The sequence below is a fragment of the Panthera uncia genome, chromosome B1 (genome assembly GCF_023721935.1).
Source record: "Panthera uncia isolate 11264 chromosome B1, Puncia_PCG_1.0, whole genome shotgun sequence".
In the NCBI taxonomy this organism is placed as follows: domain Eukaryota; kingdom Metazoa; phylum Chordata; class Mammalia; order Carnivora; family Felidae; genus Panthera; species Panthera uncia.
The window spans coordinates 65,383,923-65,404,980 of NC_064811.1; the positions used below are offsets into that span (position 1 = coordinate 65,383,923).

At 41.6% G+C, this 21,058-nt stretch overlaps 1 protein-coding gene across 7 annotated transcripts in view; it reads right to left on the minus strand.

The window, feature by feature from the left end:
* RASGEF1B (RasGEF domain family member 1B) overlaps nt 1-21,058 on the minus strand; it is a 642,507-nt gene that overhangs the window by 196,727 nt on the left and 424,722 nt on the right. Inside the window, exon 4 of one of the 7 annotated variants that reach the window (XM_049630725.1) lies at nt 18,484-18,641. The exons of the other annotated variants lie outside the window; for them this stretch is intronic. The gene's annotated coding sequence lies outside the window, so the exon portion shown is untranslated. The remainder of the gene's footprint in view (nt 1-18,483; nt 18,642-21,058) is intronic. 7 annotated transcript variants of the gene reach the window in all.

Genomic DNA, 21,058 nt, shown 5'->3' on the forward strand with positions numbered 1-21,058 from the left:
ATTTTCATTTTGTTAGTACAAGAATTAAATAATATTATACACATTACTTTGCAAGTTGCTTTTTGACTTCAGAATACATAGGCTACATTTCCCATCAAATAGCTGCATAGTACCTATAATTCACTGCCATCTACTCTCCCTAATGGATGTTCAGGTCACTGCCAAGTTCCCACCACTACAAATAATAAGCAACCTTACACATATCGTCTTATATAGAGTAGCACTTTGATTTCAATAAGATGGAACCCAAAGTGGGATTGCTGGGTTAAAGGGTATTGGATTTTCCATTGTAACAGTCTTCTTGATTTTTTTACCCAGGATGTGAAGCAATCTTTGCTCTAGCAGCAATAAATGGACACTTTTCATGATGATAAGCAATTGCGGGAATTAGGGGTCCAGGAGATGCAGGGAAAGGAAGGGAAGCCAAGTTTTATTTGATTTTTGATGTGCCTACTAGACTCTATGTTGATACCCAGCAGGCAGTGAGATGCTTAGCGCGGGCCTTAAAGGATCCAAGCGTGAGTGAGGACACAGAAGTGTATGGAATTGTTCTGGGGAAGACAGTGGAGCAGAGAAGAGATACTAACTAGAGATACTAACCTTGTTCCCCCATCACGGTGCGGAATGGAAAAACTAGGAATTAGCAAAGGAGGCTGAGGATGTGCCAACAGGGAGGAGAGAAGCAAAAGAGACTAAGGGAACAGGAGGAAGAGACAGTTTCCAGGAGCACGGTGTGGACTGGGCGTTGGTGAGATCCTCAGCCATAATGACCTGGACGTTCTCTTCTTACACCTTATAGGTGGGGCACAAATATGGGAGTTCTGCTTCCTGACTTTTATTTTTTAAATTTCATCTGTGACAATTCTTAGGAATGGAGTGAGACAGATCTATTAAATATACTTTCCTCCAAAAGCCATCGCAGGCACCCCAGCTATGGGTGTTATTCTCCCCAGCCTACGGGGCGTCCTTCAGTAAACCTGCCGATGAGTTGGAAAAATGGACGTGTTTGAGTTTCATCTCATTTCCCCTCCCCGTGCCCTTTATGTGAAAGAAGTGCTGGCAATCACAGAATAAAAGGCCCTAAATCATTCACTGAGCAGAAAAACTGCCTCTAAATTATCAGAAGCTGATTACATCGTGCTGACAGACACAGGCTACAATGCTGAAATCTCGCTGTCATCAGCTTCTCTCTCCGGACAATGGAAATAGAGTCTTCACCTGCCTATCATCAAAAGTTCTCCTGATGACAACCTCTAAAGATGTCCCTGCAGCACGCTGTGTAATTATCCACGGCGAACACCTCGTGACATTGTCCTATGTTTGCAGAGGAGATTCAGGACAGGAAGCGGCCCTGTCGTAAATGGATACACATATCCACATTTAAAATATTTAACCTCCAGGGAACACTTACAATTCCCCCTCCACTCACTCATTTCCTTTATTTAGTGATGACCCCCATCGTTAATGGAGCCACATATGTGGGGAGCACTTCAGAAAAGAACAGCCATTTCATAGTATCACCAGGCCATATCTGTGCCAGCCTGACAGGAATATGCATGGAGGTGGAGTCAGGAGACACAGGGGTATCCAGTGCTGCTCCTCAGACAGGTTTTTTGGAGAATGGTGTTTGCACAACAGTGATAAAGGCGACCCTGGGAATTGCAAATTCGATTTGACTTACAGCAGTCACGCTTGCCTCTGGAGACTGGGAGGATTTGAGCTGCAGAAAAACAACAACAACAACAATAACAAAACACCCACTCTTTGCGCTGCCTGGAAATGAGTGTGGATTGACAAAATGAAATGGCACAGTAGCCTGGCAGATAGACAATAATTGCAGTGGGGTGACCAGGGTTGGTCTAGCCCAGAGGAGGAAATTATCATTTTGATTATGTTCAGGAGGATCTATTTATGAATACAGGTTTCCTGGTTGAGTCAGAGTGAATATTTTTCTGGGTTTAAAAAACAAAATTTGGATAAGAATAAACAGAGGTAAATTCTTTAACCCAGGGCATTTTCAATCATTTCTGCTTGATGAAGAAGATCCTAAAGGAGAAGAAAGGCTTCCGGTCACATCAGAGATCACTTACACGTGCAACTTGGCAGAGGTTTTATCCCACTTTTTGGCAAAGAAAGGTCAAGTATTCTCCTCTGCACACACCCACCCCTGTCATTCCTGAGTCTTCTTTTCCTCATGCTTTCTTGGGCCACGTGGCTCACCCCAGTGACAGACAACACTGTCTCTGTAAGAATGAGGAAGTGACAAGACAGCGGGGGAAAAAACAGCAGTGATGCATTTGTATGAGGCAACCAACAGCTCATCAGACTGTCGATTCAAACAGACACAAGTTCAAATTCCATCTCAGCCAGCTACAAGGTGCAGGAACTTGGGCAACTTACATAAACTTTGTTTCCTAAGTGTAAAATAGTGAAAATAACACCAACGTCTTAGAAGTATGGTAAGCATTAGAAAGATATATAAATAAACAAACAAATGAACCCACACATACACATATTTAATGACCCTGGCATACAGTAGGCACCATCGCAATGTAATAATTATGTTGAGAATCTATCTAATCTCATCAAAATAAATGCATGAGTTGTTGACTAATAATGACCTAGTTTTTTTTTTAATGTTAAGTACCAAAAGCATTCCTAAAGAAATGTTCCTTCTCAATTGTTTTTCTCCTGAAACCCACAACTTTCTTCCTATCAAGTTGCTTGGAGGGTTTGGGGATGGGGACTCCATTGGACCCACGTTGGGTTCTAGTTTAATTGCACTGAGGTCAGAGGAAATTAGGGGATCAGGAAGCCCTTTCTAATTCTTTATGTGGCCCAAGGAGTCCACATTATGACAGTTTGTCCCACTTGTCCTGTACGTCTTGCTATAGTACCACAAATTCCCCACCAGCTCTCTCATGAAAATCCCTGCCACCATACTCCACCAGTGCTGGTCTCCCCACCAAGCTCTGCTTAGAGCTTAGGCCCCTCACTTAGAGCTGGCCTAGCAGAGGGTCCCAATCCTGAGGGCTGGTTGTAACCAGGGAGAGGTACCCACTTGAGCCAATCTTAGAATGGCAAGAGCCAAAGGGTGAGCCCAGGCCACCCTCTCCACATCCACAAATACGTGTGTAGCACCTGATATGTGCTGGGCCTGAGCTAGTCATCAGGAAGAGAGTGATAAAAAAAAAAGCCATGATCCCCTAGTGTCTAACAAGGGGTACTGACACGTGAACTGTACTTATGTCCTTATTGCCCATGATTGGGGGAATTGAGGGTGCACAGAAAGGAGGTCCCTGCCTCCAAAGTGGGGAAGTCACCAAAAGCTTCCTCAAGGAAGTGAGACTGGCGTCTAAGTAGGAATCAGCCAGGCAAAGGAGGCTAGGATGAGGACGAGGAAAGGAAGGAGTCCTAGCATATATGGTTAACAAGCTGGCAGGGAAGCCCATGCAGAGTCCATTAGCCGCGAGACAAAGGCTGGGAGACAATGCAGCACAGTGGATACAAGGAGAGGGGTTTGGACATGGACAGACCTGGGACCAAACTCCAGCTCTACAACCTCTCTGTTCCCTCTCTACAACTTTAAGGAAGTTATTTAACCTCTCAAAGTAACAGTTTAGTTTCTGTGGAAGATACTATAACGTCCACCTCTGGGGATCATGATGGTGACAAAATGAAACAATGCATAAAAATCATCTTGCTCCCTCCCTGCTATAAAATAAGCTCTCAGTCTATGTTAGTTGTGCTTTTTTTTTTTTTTTAATTTTTAAATGTTTATTTATTTTGAGAGGGAAAAACAGTGCGAGCAGGGTTCGGGGCAGTGAGAGAGGGAGACACAGAATCCAAAGCGGGCTCCAGGCTCTGAGCTGTCAGCCCAGGGCCTGATGTGGGGCTCGAACTCATGAACTGCGAGATCATGACCTGAGCCAAAGTCAGATGCTCAACTGATTGAGTCACCCAGGTGCCCCTGTTAGTTATTATTAGTAATAAGAATACCAGGATGTGGCAGGAATGAGACTGTGGGGAGAAGATGGTACCTAGGGATAGTTCGGCTGAGTTCAGGTCACAGGGGAAGCAGTAAGAAAAATGAGCACCACAGACCTAGGTGACACTGTAACTGCATCAGACCACCCAGTGACTGCTCATTCTGGTTATCAGGTCCAGGATGTGTAGACACGTACACATCAGTCCACTCAAAAGTATAGGGACAAGACTCGGGGGCAGGTGAATGGATCATTTTCTCCGTGCAGGGGGCTCTGTTCACAATTCCGAGGCGGGGGGAAATTCTTTGTTGTGCAGGACTGTCCCTCGTATTTCAAGACATTTAGATTTCTTGCTCCATCCACTATATTCCAGTAGTCCTTCAGTCCCTGTGACAACCACGCTTTTCTAAACACCCTCCAGGTTCGACTGTCCACCATTGAGAATCAGCTTTCTAACCACGAGTATTTTGAATTTGAAATCAACTTGTAGTCAAGAAAGATTGGAAACTCTTAGCCTAGAAAAGGTTTAGAGAGGGATTTAGAACTTCAAAGTAATAGGCTCTACTGAAGGTAAGTGCTTCAGAATACATCTATGTTACAAATTAAATTGATAAATACACAGTTCTTCAAAGGAAAATCCAATTTCAATAAATGATATTCCTGTAACTTGTGCCTTTCTACCTTATATTCAACCACAAAGAAGAAGTACCTCAGTAGGGACAGTAAGTTCCCATTTCTGATGTGGAATAGACTAATCCTTTATCTCTGGCAAGTACCCAGAAAGGACAAAGCAGAAATGGGCACAAATTATATGAATGGCATAATTACAGTTGTCTTTCAGAAATTTGTCAACAAATTAAGGGCACCTGGGTGGCTCAGTCGGTTGAGTGTCTGACTCTGGCTCAGGTCATGATCTCGCGGTCCGTGAGTTCAAGCCCCGCGTCGGGCTCTGTGCCAACAGCTCAGAGCCTGAAGCCTGTTTCAGATTCTGTGTCTCCCTCTCTCTCTGACCCTCCCCCATTCATACTCTGTCTCTCTCTGTCTCAAAAAAATAAATAAATGTTAAGAAAAAATTAAAAAGAAATTTGTCAACAAATTAATTTCTTGGGCTATTTTATTTGTATTATTATTTTTTTTTCCCTTGGGCTATTTTAAAGAATTATCCAGGCTTCAGAGAAAACCAAACCTAGTGCTAATTCCTTAGATCATCTGACAAAAATGATTCGAGGCTGTTTTGTTTGTCTTTTCGGTACTATTTCTGGATGCACTGAAATGCCATTTCCACACATGTCCACCTTGCTCCTCTCTACAAAGATAACATAAAATACCGTAGCATATGTCATTAAGGAGATAATCACTGATAGTCCAGGCCAGGGGAGGGATCAGTAGACACTAAATTCCATTCTGGAATCACTTTTGACTGTCCTTTCTGGGTTCAAATTACCCTCTGCTCTGATAGTCTGATGTCCCGAGATCACAACTGGGGCAGCTTGAAGACTTGGAAATCAATTGTGCCCATGAGGATACGGATTAACTCTGCCCCAAGGCCTGATGCCCACTGCCTGACTTTCACGCACTCTGTAGGCAGAATGTCCCATGAAAGGCAGCCCCATATGCTGCTTTATCCTTCAACAGAAAGTAGCACTGGCGAACGCGGCTGCTGGCTCTTTTTTAGCCCTGCTCTTCATCCTTTCGCTGAACAAATGAGGACGAGACCCAGAGGGAGGACAATCAATCCTTCTGTTCCTAACCTACTAGCCACATGAGCTTTACTTTAAACAAGGTTGTGGTGTTTTACCTTCAGGGCAGAGAAACAATGCACATTTCTAAAAGGATTTTTGAGACATTTGAGGTAGATAAACAAGACTGCTCGAGTTGTGTTGAAAGTCCACAGTGATGAACACAAAGAAAGAATTAAGCATGGTTAGCTAACCACAAAACCTACTGTTGGTCCAGACGGGTTCTGCATTAAAGGAAAGTATGCTGAAAGGGAGAGGTGTTTGGGAGAATGTGTGACAGTGAACAACAGTGTGTGGACCACAGCTGGGACCTCAAGCCAAGTCTGCATGGTTTGCTTGCTCGCTTGCTTTTTTTTTCTTGCAAAAGTGAAAAAAAACTATAATTTTCTCACCACCAATTTTTTATGTGAAATACAGAATAAAGCTAAATCAGATCAATTTTTTTTTTTGAGAGAGAGAGAGAGAGGGAGAGGGAGAGAGACAGAATCTTAAGCAGGCTCCACACTCAGGCTCCACACTCAATGCAGGGTCCAATCCCACAATCATGACCTGAGCCAAAACTGAATCAGACACTTAACTGATTGAGCCACTCAGGTGACCTGAGATCAATTTTTTTAAAAAATCAACGATAGATAATTTAAAATGTTCCAATGGCATGAAATAACAAAGGAGAATAGTAATAGCGTGTCCTGTAAGATTTCCTGAACTTGAATTATTTCTCATTGAAAAGATAAGACAGCATAAGGCTAAATATACACATTCTTTAAAATGTTTTTTTTTTAATGTTTATTTATTTTTGAGAGAGAGACAGAGTGCGAGAGGCGGAGGGGCAGAGAGAGAAAGAGTCACAGAATCCGAAGCGGGCTCCAGGCTCTGAGCTGTCAACACAGAACCTGATGCGGGGCTTGAACTCACGGAGTGTAAGAGCATGACCTGAGCTGAAGTCAGATGCTTCACTGACTGAGCCACCCAGGCGTCCCTAGATATACACATTCTTGACAAGGGTGCCAAAACAATTTACTGGAAAAAGAATGGTCTTTTCAACAAGTGGTGCATACCCATTTGCAAAAGAATGAACTTGACTCCTTCCTCACACTGCAGACAAAAATTAACTTGAAATGGATCACACACCTAAATGTAAGAACTAAAACTATAAAAGTCTTAGAAGTGAGCATAGGAGTTAATCTTCATGACCTAGGGATAAGCAAAATTTTCTCAGATACAACATCAAAAACACAAAGAACTAAAGAAGATAGGTCCATTGAACTTCATCAAAATTAAAACATTTGTGCTTCAAAGGACACCATCAAGAAAGTGAAAAGATGACCCACAGAATAGAAGAAAATAATTGCTAATTACATATCTGATAAGAGATTTGCATCCAGAATATACAAAGAACTCTTATAACTCAATAATAAAAGGACAAATAACCCAATTTAAAAATAGGCATAGGATTTTTTAAAAATTCTCCAAAGATTTACAAATAGCCGCTAAGAATATTAAAAAATGCTCAACATAATTAGCTAATAGAAAAGTGCAAAACCACAATAAGATACTACCTCATACCCACTAAAATGGCTATAATAAAAGATACAAATAATAACAAACATTGGCAAGGAAGTGGAGAAATTGGGTCTCTTACATATTGACAGTAAGGGTGGTTAAGCATCTGACTTCAGCTCAGGTCATGATCTCATGGTTTGTGAGTTCAGGCCCCACATGGGGCTCTGTGCTAATAGCTCAGAGCCTGGAGCCTGCTTCACATTCTGTGTCTCCCTCTCTCTCTCTCTCTGCCCCCCCCCCACTCATGCTCTCTGTCTGTCAAAAAATAAATAAATGTTAAAAAAAATTTTTAAAAGAGAATGTGAAGTAGTACAGATGCTGTGGAAAACAAAATGTTAAACACAGAGTTACCATATGATTTAGCAATTCCATTCCCACATATATACTCAAGAGAAATGAAAACATACATCCATACAAAAAGCATGTATGCAAATGTGCACAGCAGCATTATTCATAATAGCCCAAAAGTGGAAACAACCCACATGTCCATCAGCTGAGGAATGGGTAAATAAAATGTACTATATTCATTCAAGGGAATAATACTGGACCCTAAAAAGAAAGGAAGTACTATTTTACTGTTCCCATTTTACAGATGGGAAGATTTGTGTGGAGAATCTTGTCCCTTATCCAAAGTCACATGATATTCAAGGGGCTGAGCTGAGTTTAGATCACTGGTCTGTCTGCAAAATAAATGCTCTTTTTATTCCCTATGGAAATGATACCATAGTTTTTTTTTAATTCCCTATGGAATTAGTCAGCTTTTTAAATTCCCTATGGAAATGATACCATAGGTTGCTTTTATCGAATACTCGCTCTATGCTAGGTACTTTGTATATTTCATCTTACTCTTCCTCCTTTGCAATTGTCAGGTTTATCATCTCTACAGCAGAGAGATGACCCAAAGGAGTAGTTAAAGGCCTTGCCCAGGACATAATGCTAAAAACTGGGCTGAGCTGCAATTTGAACCCATGTCCATCTACTCCCAGAATCAGCATTCTCTCTGCTAAATCCTGCTGTCTGTCATTAGGTTGTCAGGATGAGTCTTTTTTTTTTTCTTTAATGTTTATTTATTTGGCGGGGGGGGGGGGCGGGAGGGCAGAGGGAGGAGGGGCATAGAGAGAGGGAAACACAGAATCCAAAGCAGGTTCCAGACTCTAAGCTGTCAGAGCAGAGCCTGACGCGGGCCTTGGATGCCTGAGCCATGAGATCATAACCTGAGCTGAAGTCAGAAGCCTAACCAACTGAGCCACCCAGGTGCTCCTCGGGATGAGTCTTTAATGCATCTCTGGGGTCTGCCCTTTTCCTTCCTTGCTCAAGGACACAAGGCTAGCCTGATGCTCTGATAATTCACACCAGGACTTCCCCATGAATTTCTGGTTGGGCTCATTTCCATGAGCTTTACTCTCTCCAATGCACTTTTTAACCACCATCTTCCTCGAACAGATCACTTCTATTTCTCCATCACTTAAGAACATGCAATTCCCGTCAAACCAAATCCAAAGTCCTCATCTTGGAATGTACTGGTCTCCGTACTAAACCCGGCTACACACTACCATTGATCAACTGGAAGCTTTTAAAAATCCTGTTGCTTAGGCCACACTCCAGACCAATTTAGTTAGAATTTCTGGGTGAGGGGCCCAGCCATCAATATTTTTTTAAATCTCCCTAGGTGATTCCAAAGCACAGTCAGTATTGAGAAGTACTTAAGTAAACCAATCAACTCCACAGCATAAACCTGGGCTCATTTATTTATTGTCCTTCATATCTACCACCTCTGCCCCCACAGTCCTACTCATTTGCTCAGGGAGAATGCTTTCTCTTCTCCTCTCTCATAATTCAAGTCTCTCTCACCTGCCAGACCTTGGCCCAACCCCACCCGCTCCAGGAAGACTTCTGTGAATATGCTGACCTCTACACAAACCCTGTATCTATATATGCACTTATTGTCCAAATAATTTCATTAAGAACATGTAATACAACACTTTTTCTAACTACTTTACAACTATTAGTCTATGGTCCCTACAATCGTATGAAATATTAGTGCCAAGATCTTTTTCTGTATACTCTGTTATTCCACTGAGGCTCCTTTGTCCGATTTCACAATACCTAGCATCCTGTAAGACCTAATTTGTGCATTTGTTTCTTCTCTCTAAAATCTCAACTACCCAGCCTTGTCCCAGTGCCTTGACTATTCTGTGATGATTCTACATCTCCTCACCAGACCCTGCATTTTCACCCCTCCATGCAGTTGCCTTTGCCCAGAATTCTATATACTCTCCAATCTGGCAAAATTCGACTCTATTAATTTTCAAGGCTTCCTTCCATCTCAACTCATCTCTGATTCTTCCTTTGTCAGACAGAGCTAATGGTGCCTCGCTTCATGTTCCTACTGCACTTTATTTATGCCAGTAACTTAGAACTTACCACAGTGGATTAGAGTTGATAGACCTCCGCTGATTTAAATAAGAAAGCATGCCAGACGCGCATGTGACAAAATAGAGGATCATTTAACCATAAAGCCAAACTTCTGACACTGTATTTTCCTTATAAGCCTGACAACAAAGTGCTGTTGACTTGCAAGACCATTTTCATGGCTCATAACATCACTGGGGGGACGACCTTTGAAAGAAAGGTTCTGGCCCAGGACACCTGTTACGTTGTGTGCATGTCATGTATGTAGGCATGCACTGGCCTCCTTTCAATAAAAGCTACAAAAAAAGGAATTGGTGGAGAGGACGATGTGCAAACCTGTCCCTCTCTTTGAAGTCCATCACTGATCAGAGATAAAAAGACCTTTGCACTGACAGAGGGGAGCAACTTGAAAGCACAGTGCCTTAGAGAAAGACAGGTATCATATGTTCTCACTCCTATGTGGAACTTGAGAAACTTAACAGAAGACTGTGGGGGAAGGGAAGGGGAAAAAATAGTTTCAAACAGAGAGGGAGGCACACCATAAGAGAATCTTAATACAGAGAACAAACTGAGGGTTGATGGCAGGGGTGGGGGTGAGGGGAAAATGGGTGATGGGCATTGAGGTGGGCACTTTTTGGAGTGAGCACTGGGTGATGAATCACAGGAATCTACCCCCAAAACCAAGAGCACACTGTATACACTGTATATTAGCTACCTTGACTATAAATTATATTAAATTAATAAATACCAAAAAACAAACAAAAAATACAAACAAAACAAAACAAAAAAAGCACAGCACCTTAAAGCAGGCCAACGTAGTAGCAGTTTCTTTTTAAAAAAATTCCAGATTCAAAATAACCTTGCAAAAGTCCATTCTAAAAAGTCACCAAGAGAAGCTGTGGCAAATGAGAATTCCATACCCAGGAGGATCTTATCAATAAGCGACTCCAGATCCCTCCTCTGAGACATACATTCTTTTTATAGAGGATGAGGGAGTTAATTGCACATTTCAAAATAAAATTGAAACATGGTTGCTGCTATAAAAGTCTACGAGCTGAGTTTTTTAATCTTGAAATTGCCATTCTCCCATTTCCATACTAACACATTATAATAAGCATAACACGTGGAGAGGAGAAAGCATATAGCACAAGACTATTTTTCTGTGGAGGATCTCCTCACTGGGAATTCAACGTATACAAAATGGTGCCCAACCAATTTCCCTTTTGTAACTAAATACTCATTTTCCAGCTTCTTATTCTAAAGTCCCCTCAAAAGATCCCAGATTGAGTCCCAAGTTCCTCTCACGTCCCCACTTTAACATGTGACACCCATGAACTCACCTGCAGATTTGAGGAAAGGTTTCAGATCACATTCCGATCTCAGCATGATGACTCTTTCCCAGCTTCAAAGTTCAATAAAACCCAGGTTTTGTCTAAACAAGAATTCACACTGTGTGATGTCATGACTTGTCTATAATATCAGCTCTAATCGAGTTATTCCCAGCTGACAAATCTTCAACAGTGAAGATGCAGACATATGGCTTGAGAGGCAGAATTCAATTTAAGTGGGCTGGCAAGATGAGGAAAGGTGTGGGAACAGGATCCCTGGGGGAGGAGAACTTTGGATTTGTTTTGGAAAATGAGTGTCTTTTGGATATCTGAAGAGAAGAAGGTGGTTGTGGATCAGAGGGATAGAACAAGCAAAGACTCCGGGAAAGGCAGAAAGAAATCTGTCAATGGCAAGGTGACAGGTACAGTTGGTTACCTACTGTTAGGTGCTAAATTGTATCCTCCCCCCCCCCCCCGATTCATATATTGAAGTCCTAGCCGCCCCCCTCCAGTACCTCAAAATGTGACTGTATTTGAAGACAGGGCCTTTAAAGAGATGATTAAATTAATTGAGGCCTTCAGGGTGGGCTCCAATCCAATCTGACCAGTGTCCTCATAAGAAGAGGAGATGTGGATATAGAGAGAGACACCAGAGATGCACACACACAGAGGAAAGGCCATGGGAGCAAACAGCAAGAAGACAGCCATCTACAAGCCAAGGAGAGATGCCTCCGAAGAGATCAATGCTGTCAGCACACTGATTATGAATTTCCAGCCTCCAGAACTATGGAAAAATTAATACTTACTGTTTAAACCCAGGCTGTTGTTGTCACAGTGGCCCCAGCAAACTGATACACCTACCAAACAGTCATTCCTCCCTCCATTCCTCCTACCTGACAGAGTTCAGAGTCTCCCAAATGCCCCTGCAGCTGGGGCACAGACAACTGAATCCATCCTGGCACAGAAGGGAATGTCCAGAGGGACTCTGGAAAGGTCTTCTATCATAAACAAGGAGAGACAGGGATAGAGAGGGCAGGGAGGGGTGAATGTCCTACCCAGGACACTGTCTTAAAAGGACTCAATCCCAGGAGCTGTGGTACGTGTCATCTTGTATCATTAAATGAACACAAGAAAATTAGAGAGGAATTGGTCCAGCGCCCATGGCAATATTGAGCCACTGAATCAACTCTGCAGCTGCCTTCCTTGATTTCTCGTCATGTGTGACAATAACTCCTATTGTCCAAGCCCATCTTAACCAGATTTATGACTTGCTGGGTCCAGTGAGAGGAATGACCTGGCTAGTAGAAGAGATTACATTAGTGAAACAAGTAGACCCAGGTTTTGGAGAAAAGCCCTTGAAGTTGTTATTATAGACAGTAACGTAGGAATGGGGTGGGGGTGGGCGGGGGGGAAGAAAGGAGAATTAAAGATAAATTCTGGGATTCTAGACTGGGTGCCCATGAGAATGGAATACCTATAAGGAGTGTGGGTGACTTTCTTCTCTGGAAGGGACAACTTGTTAGTTTTCTAAGCCCACCTCCCTGAGTTTACTTGGTGGCTCAATGAGGGTTCAGCCAGCCAGGGGGAGAGATTGTTCTCTAAAACTGCTGAGGGTGGAACGGGTCTGGGGTAGCAGTCGAAAGGTCAGTGGCCAAGTGGATGCTAATATCTGCTGTTACAGTGGGTATATCCACTATTCACATCATACCTCAAAGCATGGAAACCAGTACCTGAAATACATTCATATCGACTCTTGCTATCTGTGGCCAGTTTTACAATAATTCAAGTAAAATTCTTTTGAGCTGTAAAAACCTTGTGAACTGTGAGTCTGTATAATCTTTACCATGATGGTCTGGGGACCTGATGTCTGGACTCAAGTCTACCACTAACTAAATGACCTCAGACAAGTCAATTACCTTCTCCAGACCTCAGTGTCTTCAGCCATAGAAGAAGGTGGGGAAGGGGGTGCTGATGAGAACAGTGGCCTTTCCTGTGGTTTTCTTTTTTGGCACTGAAATTCTTTCTTGTATAAAGTCGTAATTCAAACTACCAATATGTAATAATAAAAATGGGACCACTAAAAAGTCACAATCATTGGGGGCGCCTGGGTGGCGCAGTCGGTTAAGCGTCCGACTTCAGCCGGGTCACGATCTCGCGGTCCGTGGGTTCGAGCCCCGCATCAGGCTCTGGGCTGATGGCTCTGGGCTGATGGCTCTGGGCTGATGGCTCGGAGCCTGGAGCCTGTTTCCGATTCTTTGTCTCCCTCTCTCTCTGCCCCTCCCCTGTTCATGCTCTGTCTCTCTCTGTCCCAAAAATAAATAAAAAACGTTGAAAAAAAAAATTAAAAAAAAAAAAAAGTCACAATCATTGCATATTTAGAATCTGCCAGGCTTTGTGCTAATAAACACTCCAGGTGGGTTACCTCATTTAATTCTCACTCTTAACATTGTAAGATAGGAAATTTCATTGTCATTCTTGTTTTATAAATGAGGAAACCAAAGCACAAAGAAGTTAAAAAATTTGCCCGAAGTCACCGTTAGTAGAGCAGGGAGACTGACTCTTCCATCTTGGCTTTTGACCTCTAGCTATATGGAAGTCTTGTGTGTGTCTGTGTGTGTCTGTGTGTGTGTGTGCGCACATGTGCATGCATGCACATGGGTCTAGAAAATTTGGCCTTCTCTTTAGTCCCTGAAGTAGCACCATCCAGAGACTTGGGTAATCACAGAATTAAAACCCACCAATCCACATGATCTTCAAAGCAATAATGTATTAACAGGGTACGCAAAAGGTAGGTGCCTAAATGGATTTTGCTGGGGAAGGGGAGATGTGATACAACTTGAAAATAAGCAGTATATTGTCCCATTGTTTTGATTTGGTTTCAGTTACAGTTTTGAATTTGTTTTAAATTTCAATTAACATCAATAATCATATGAGGATCATACACTTATATACATAAAGAAGCAGGGGCTATAAAAATTTTGAGGAACACTGATTAGACAGTTCTTTGGATGTATGAATTTTAGTTTCCCTGGCTCTGCCATATGCCTAGTTTCTGCTTAATTTCACCACTCATAGTCAACCTCTTAACCTTGTATAAGGTAAGGCAGGTCATATGCCCTAATCTAGATCAGCTGATAAAAGATGGGCATCCATGTGACAGAGCACCCACTGACTCCCACTATGATAGTAATCACAAGAGCTAACATTTACTGTATCCTTATTAGGTGCAGAAACTACAATAAAGACTTGTATATACATGTACTTATTTCATCCTCACACAATCCCAAGCATCTACTATCTGCTAAGTAATGTCTCCTCAAGAGGCCTTTTCTCAACTCTGACCTGAGAGAAGTGCCCCCCTCCCTCCCCAGGCTCTCATTACACCTAGAACCTACTAGGGTTCTACGAAGCACATAGCTAATGATGTCAAATCTTGTGTTAACTCTGCCTTCCTGAGGAAAATCTCCTGGAGGACAGGAACTTTGTCTTACACATTCTGTGTCTCTAACACTAGACACAAGGATTGGCATATAGTAGGCATTCAATAAATATTTGCTCAACACTGGCAGATACTTAGCTACCCCACTCAGCTACCCCAAATGCTTCCCAGCTCATTCCTCCACTCTAGTGAATGGAAAAGCTAGGTAATTTTCCAGTTTTCCAGGAAGATTCTGAAAAAAAAAATTCCTCTTCCTGATACCATGAAGTTGTCTGACAAGAAAGCTCTGTGAGGGTATGATGCTTAGAGCCATGGCAGCCATTTTGTGATCAGGAGGGAAAGACCAAGAGAATCACAGGAACTCAGAACTAGATCCTTGATGTCTTTGAACCACTGGATCTTTCCTACAATTGTCTCTCTCCAAGATTACCTGCTATATAAGATAAATAAACTCCTTTTGTTAAAAAAAAAAAAAAACTAAGAGTTTCTGTTACTTGAAGCTTGAAGCATTCCTTGTTATCCATGAACATTTTGAAATCATGAAGACCCAGTTTCTAATCTTAAAAAAAAAGACCCTATACATATGGGGTTGCCAGAATAAATATAGGACACCAGATTAAATTATTACAAATGTATGACTTTTTAAAAACAATGAGTTATTTTTCAATGTAAGTATATCCACTCCATATTTGAGACATATCTATATTTAAAAAATACTTATGGTTTATTAGAAATTCAAATTTAACTGGGTGTCCTGTATCTTGCTAAATCTGGCAACTCTTCATGGATAGTAACAAGCTGCTTCTAAGAGAAGCAGAAGAGAGTCTTAAATCAGAACATCTGATTTACCAAACAAAACCACTCCCAGGATGAGATAACAGCAATAATAACAACTTAAATTATACCATCCTTCAATTTTCAGAGAACTTTCATAGACATTACTCATTCATTAGATAGCTGCTGTTTACAATATATATAAAGAAACACTTGATCTTAATGAGTTATTTGCCCAAGGTGGCACAGCTGCTTAAAGGCACTGAGATCTGAACTCTCATCTCCAGATCCCTGGATCAGTGCTGTTTCTGTAACACAGGCTCTCAGACTTCACTGTGCAGCAGAATCACCTAGAGGCCTTGTTAAAAACCCAGATGGTCCAGGGTCTTTACTACTAGCTGGTCTGGGGAGGGTCTAAGAATGTGCACTTCCAACAAGTTTCCAAGTGATGCCGATGCTGCTGGCACTAGGATCACATCTTTTGGAAACCACAGCTTTATATGACACCAAGACAGCTCTTTGCTAGGTGGACAGAATCAACAAACATCCAATCTCATTCCAAGAAGAGAGAGACCTGGATAGTTGCATATCAAAGCCAAATGATAACACATTAATTGCAGAGAAAAATATGCTCTCTTTTTCCTCTGGCTTGTATCATTTGGAGCTTGAAACCTAAATGCATACACGGGGGAGCAGGTTAAAATGAACGTGATGCCTTGTGTTCCACTCTTTTGAACCCTGGTGTTTATTCATTGGTGTAGATGCTGCCCAAACAAACCAGAGGTTTTACTAAAACATGGGAGGTAGGAGTGTGTGTGTGTGTGTGTGTGTGTGTGTGTGTGTGTGTGCACGCACACGCGCACACATGTGCCACATTTCTGGAAGACAGGCAGCATAAAACTTCCGGGTCACTACGAAACTGCTGAGGAGCCTGGAAGTGAGAATCTCCAGTGCCTCATCTCTAAAATCATGCGTGGGTCAGGGCATGAAACTTGACCTTTTGGATAAGCCAAGAGATGTCCTTCGTTTATACAGAGTCAATTACATTCTCCCTCTTTTCTCCTTTCCTTGTCTCCTTCATACTCCCACAGCAACCACCTCCCAGACAGGAAGATAAAATAGAAATGGAGAGGGGTGGCCAATTGTAAGGCAGTCAAGTGCGGCTGCCAAACCGCAGGTGGGTGGGGGGTGAGAAGCAGGGACATGGAAGAGAAGAAAGAGCTATTTATTCTCTGAGTCTCTGAGTGGTAATTTCACTGTCTACATAAATAGTGGCTGAGAGCATTAAAAACAAATACAAATATACTACAAACATGGTTCACATTCTTGGGGCCTCCCTCCATGGGTGAGTCCTGAAAGTCTTCTGGGGACCTCCAACAGTCCCCAGTCAACCCAGATGGCCCAGCCAGTAGGTATCCCAGGACCCCTCACTGCATTCCAGTTTAGCAATTACCTCTTGTAGATCCATATAGATTCTCCAGGGATGAGAAAACAAAGAGTAATTGGTTTCATTTTTTTTTTTAATTTTCAAAAACATTAGTGTTGTAGAAAACTATAAAGAATAACATAATAACGAATGCTCACAGCCCTATGATCCAGATTTAGCAACTGTCAATGTTTGGTTGTCTCTCTTCCAGGTTTTAATATTTTGCTTTTATGGAGTTAAATGACAGATAGTCAAACATCTTTTTATGCCACCTATCTATCCCTTTCCTATTATTCTCATGCAACAAATTTTCTTTTATTTCATTAAAAAACTTTTACAAACATAAATGTGCATTAGAGAACCTAGAATATTATTTTTGTTTTTTGTGTTAATTACCAGTGGAAATATATTTTGTTTATATAAATGATTCATACTGAGTATTTGGTTCTCTGTTTTCACTCAACATAAAATTCTGGAGATTCAATCAGTTACTTTAGATGATCACTTCTAACTGTTCATTTTACTTACCCATTCCTTTTTTTTTTTTAATTTTTTTTTTAACGTTTATTTATTTTTGAGACAGAGAGAGACAGAGCATGAACGGGGGAGGGGCAGAGAGAGAGGGAGACACAGAATCAGAAGCAGGCTCCAGGCTCTGAGCCATCAGCCCAGAGCCCCACGCGGGGCTCGAACTCACGGACCGTGAGATCGTGACCTGAGCCGAAGTCGGACGCTTAACCGACTGAGCCACCCAGGCACCCCTACCCATTCCTTTTTAAATGGATGTATAGATTGTTTCTTTTTTTTTACTCTTACAAGAGAGGTTTCAATACTCATCCTATCGCATAACTCTGTGCACACCTACAAGATGTGGATTTTTCTGTTGCGTATGTACCCAGAAGTGGAATGTTGAGACCTAGGTATTATATCTTGAATTTTACTACATGGCCTCAACACTACCTGTTGAAAGTGGGCATATGAAAGTGGGCATATGAAAGTGGGCATATCAAATTATATTCCCAAGACCAAATGCAGTCAAGTACCATTTCACCCACATGGTGACAATTCTTGATATTGTCAGACCTTAATTTTTGCTAATGTTAGATTACAGTGCCTCATGATAGTTTTAGTTCATATTTCCTCGTAACTGATTGAGGTTTTTCTGATTCAGTTTTCTTCTCTGTGAATTGTGTGTTCACACCCTTTGCCCATTTTTCTATATGAATGTCTTTTGTCTACTGATTTGTAGAATTCTTTATGTACAAATAAATAATTCCTTAATATGAATAGTATATAGTGCCTTGTATATAAGTATTACAAATATCTTCTTCGTGTCCGTGGCTTATGTTCTAACATTGTTTATGAGTAACTTATTACTAATTAGATAACAAAGTCAAAGAAGCTATCATAGACCACAACTTGGCACTATCATGTACAATCCTTCAATGGTCTAGGGATAAGCAAACTTAGACTCAAAAGCAAAGATGCAACTGGAGAAACCAACATTTGATGTCCTGTCTGAAAGCCACAAATCCAGTGCTCACTCCACCAAGGACCAACATCCTTGCTCATGTGTTCCCTCTTTCAGAAACACTATAAAGGCTCATCATAGTTAAAATGTGCAGGGAGAATTTAATGGCATAAGAAATATTTGAGGACATTTGTTAAAAAGGCCAAAGATTTTTAGCTGAAGGACTGGGGTAGGTCCCATAAATATGCATTGCAAACAAGTTCCTCAGGAGATGATGTGGTAGGCAGGTGAGCAGGCCAGACTTTGCTGACTCTTGATGGAGAGCTGAGAAACCACAGTACTTACTGAGGCTGGTAGGGGCCCGTGAGAGGTCTGGGGTTCCAACTCCCTGTGGAAATACTTGATGGGCCACTCTCATGTTGGTCTATAGACTCTGTGAGGCCAGGGACTTGCTTCTTCTGTTTTCTCCCAGCATCTAGTATAGTGCCTGACTCAGTAAATATCTGTGGAATGAAGAAATGCTCCACGTATCACATTCTGTAGGTAACTGCCCATGGCTAGGAAAAGTCTTAAGAAAACCTACACTCAGCCTCAAATTCTAAACTTGCTTCTCCTGCTGAAATGGAGAGAGGCAACAACAATTCACCACAAATGCCAAGTGCTCTTGACTTCAGTGAAGTCACAGTATTGACCCTCTGTCCTGACGGTTGTCATCTCAAAGTACGTATTATGAAAACAAACACTCCTAATTATGGTTGTGTCTATAAAATGACAGTCAATTCAGTGGTCGAGGAAATTTGCCCAAACTCTTTAAGCTGTGAAAATAAAATACCCAGGGGTTTCTTTGGAAGCTGATGCTCAGAAGGTACTTGTCAGGATCCCTTCAATACCCACTCCTTTCACCTTATCCAGGTGCCACAAGGCAGAACGAGTCTCAAGGCCCCTGTGCCTCATGACGTCTCTTTGAAGCAAGTAATGAGTCATTGGGCCTGACAAGTGTGTGCATCTGGTATAGACCATCTTTGTCTCTGATCAAAACTGTCAGCATTTCCCTTTCTTTATGCTTTAGTCATACACTATTAAGATGAGCAGTGGATCTTCTCTCCAAAGCCAGCTAGCCAGCCAATAACACCTTTCCAGCTAAGCAAGAATTGACCACAGTAGATCTTGGTGTGATGCAATGTTCAGAGATATTTGGCAGAGAGGAAAAATGTAACCATTTCTAAGAGCTTTGTCACTTCCTCCTATTTCTGATTCTTCAATGGGATAGGTCTATCTGAATATCCTCAAAAGGTATAAGGAAGAGAGGCTCTGAGAAGTATATCTGAGCAGGAGGTATGACAGAGCTATGGGGGAATGTGGTTCGGGGAGATTCTTATTGCTCTTAGATCCTCTTACTGTTAGAGGTAACATTCAAACTTTTAAAAAAGTAAGAAAATGTTAAGCCTCCTTATGTGCTTAAGCAAGAAACAACCTGGAGATGCTGCCGGTTTGAAGATAAAGACCAGGAAGTCGTCTTCTCTATACCTAGAGAATGTGATATGAGGACCCTTATCTTCTCATTCCCAAAGAGGGTGGTGAGAGTCAGTGTAGTGAGATGCAGGTGGCAGCTGAGATAGAACAGAAGTAGGTAGAATATCATCTCCGGAGGAGGGTATGGAATTCTGTCTATCTACTTCCCCCAGGCCAGCGGACAAGCCTAACACTTTGATCTTCAGAGCAATTGCCTTCTCTTTACTTCTTCCCTTCACGTTCGTCCCAGACCGAAGATGGATCTATATAGAACTGTTGTTTAGGCTTCCATGCACAATGGGTGTCGGGGGGAGGGCACTTACAAACATAATGTATGAGGACTATAGGAATTTGTTGGCTGATTTTGTCAACCAACAGTAGAGTTTTCATAGCTTGGATGAATTGAATACAAGGGTTTTGTTGTTGTTGTTGTTGTTGTTGTTGTTGTTGTTGTTGTTTTGGTTTTTGGTTTTTGGGTTTTTTGCCTATAAACTTATATATAGCCTACCAGAGATATTTTAAGCTGTATCATTCTGATGAATTTGCACTTGACTTATAAAAACATTTTTTCCGGCCTAATGTTGTATGATAATTATTTTCTGATCTTTTTAAAGCTCTTGTCCTTGGAAACAGGAAGTAGGAAAATAAACCGGAAAATCAAAAAGTTCAAATTTAAGGCAAGATCTGAGTCACACAAGTTCTGGTACAATGTAATTTCTAACCCTGACATCATGAATATCAGTCTTGCAATAGACGTGAAGCAAATAAAGACTAGATTTAAAATAAAATGTCTGTGAGAGGGAAAAAAAGCATATCCCGATTGTTTCCTTAACTTTTCATAAATTAGTGTTTGAGAGGAAACAAGATGGAAAGGCTACTGTTGGTTTCCTTGTGACAGTTCAATTCATTCTCCTGATATTTCATAAAGTTCCAAGCTTCTCAAGTCTTTCTCCTATGCTCTGATTTTTCCCACCTACTATTTGCTTGTCCCCTCTTTCCACAAGTGTAGGTATGTGAGTGTATGTGCATGTATACCCACATGTATGTGTGTGTGTGTGTGTGTGTGTGTGTGTGTGTGTGTGTGTATTTTGTTCTTACATCTTGTTTCAATACTCTAGAAGCCAAGATGTGGTGGAAATTCTTTTGGATCAATATCTTCCTCATTTTCCTGGCCACACTCCATGCCTCTACCCTCCGCCTGCCAGCTGACAAATATGTGATCATGATCAACTGTCATTTCTTCAATGCCATCTATACCCTAGATACTGGCCTATTAATTAATCTCTTTTAATTATAAAAATAGGATTATGGTGTACACAATACATCTCTAATACCCAGCTAGACAACCTGAGACTCAGAGTATAGAAGTCACATAGCTAGGGAGTTATGATTTCAAGATTCAAACTCA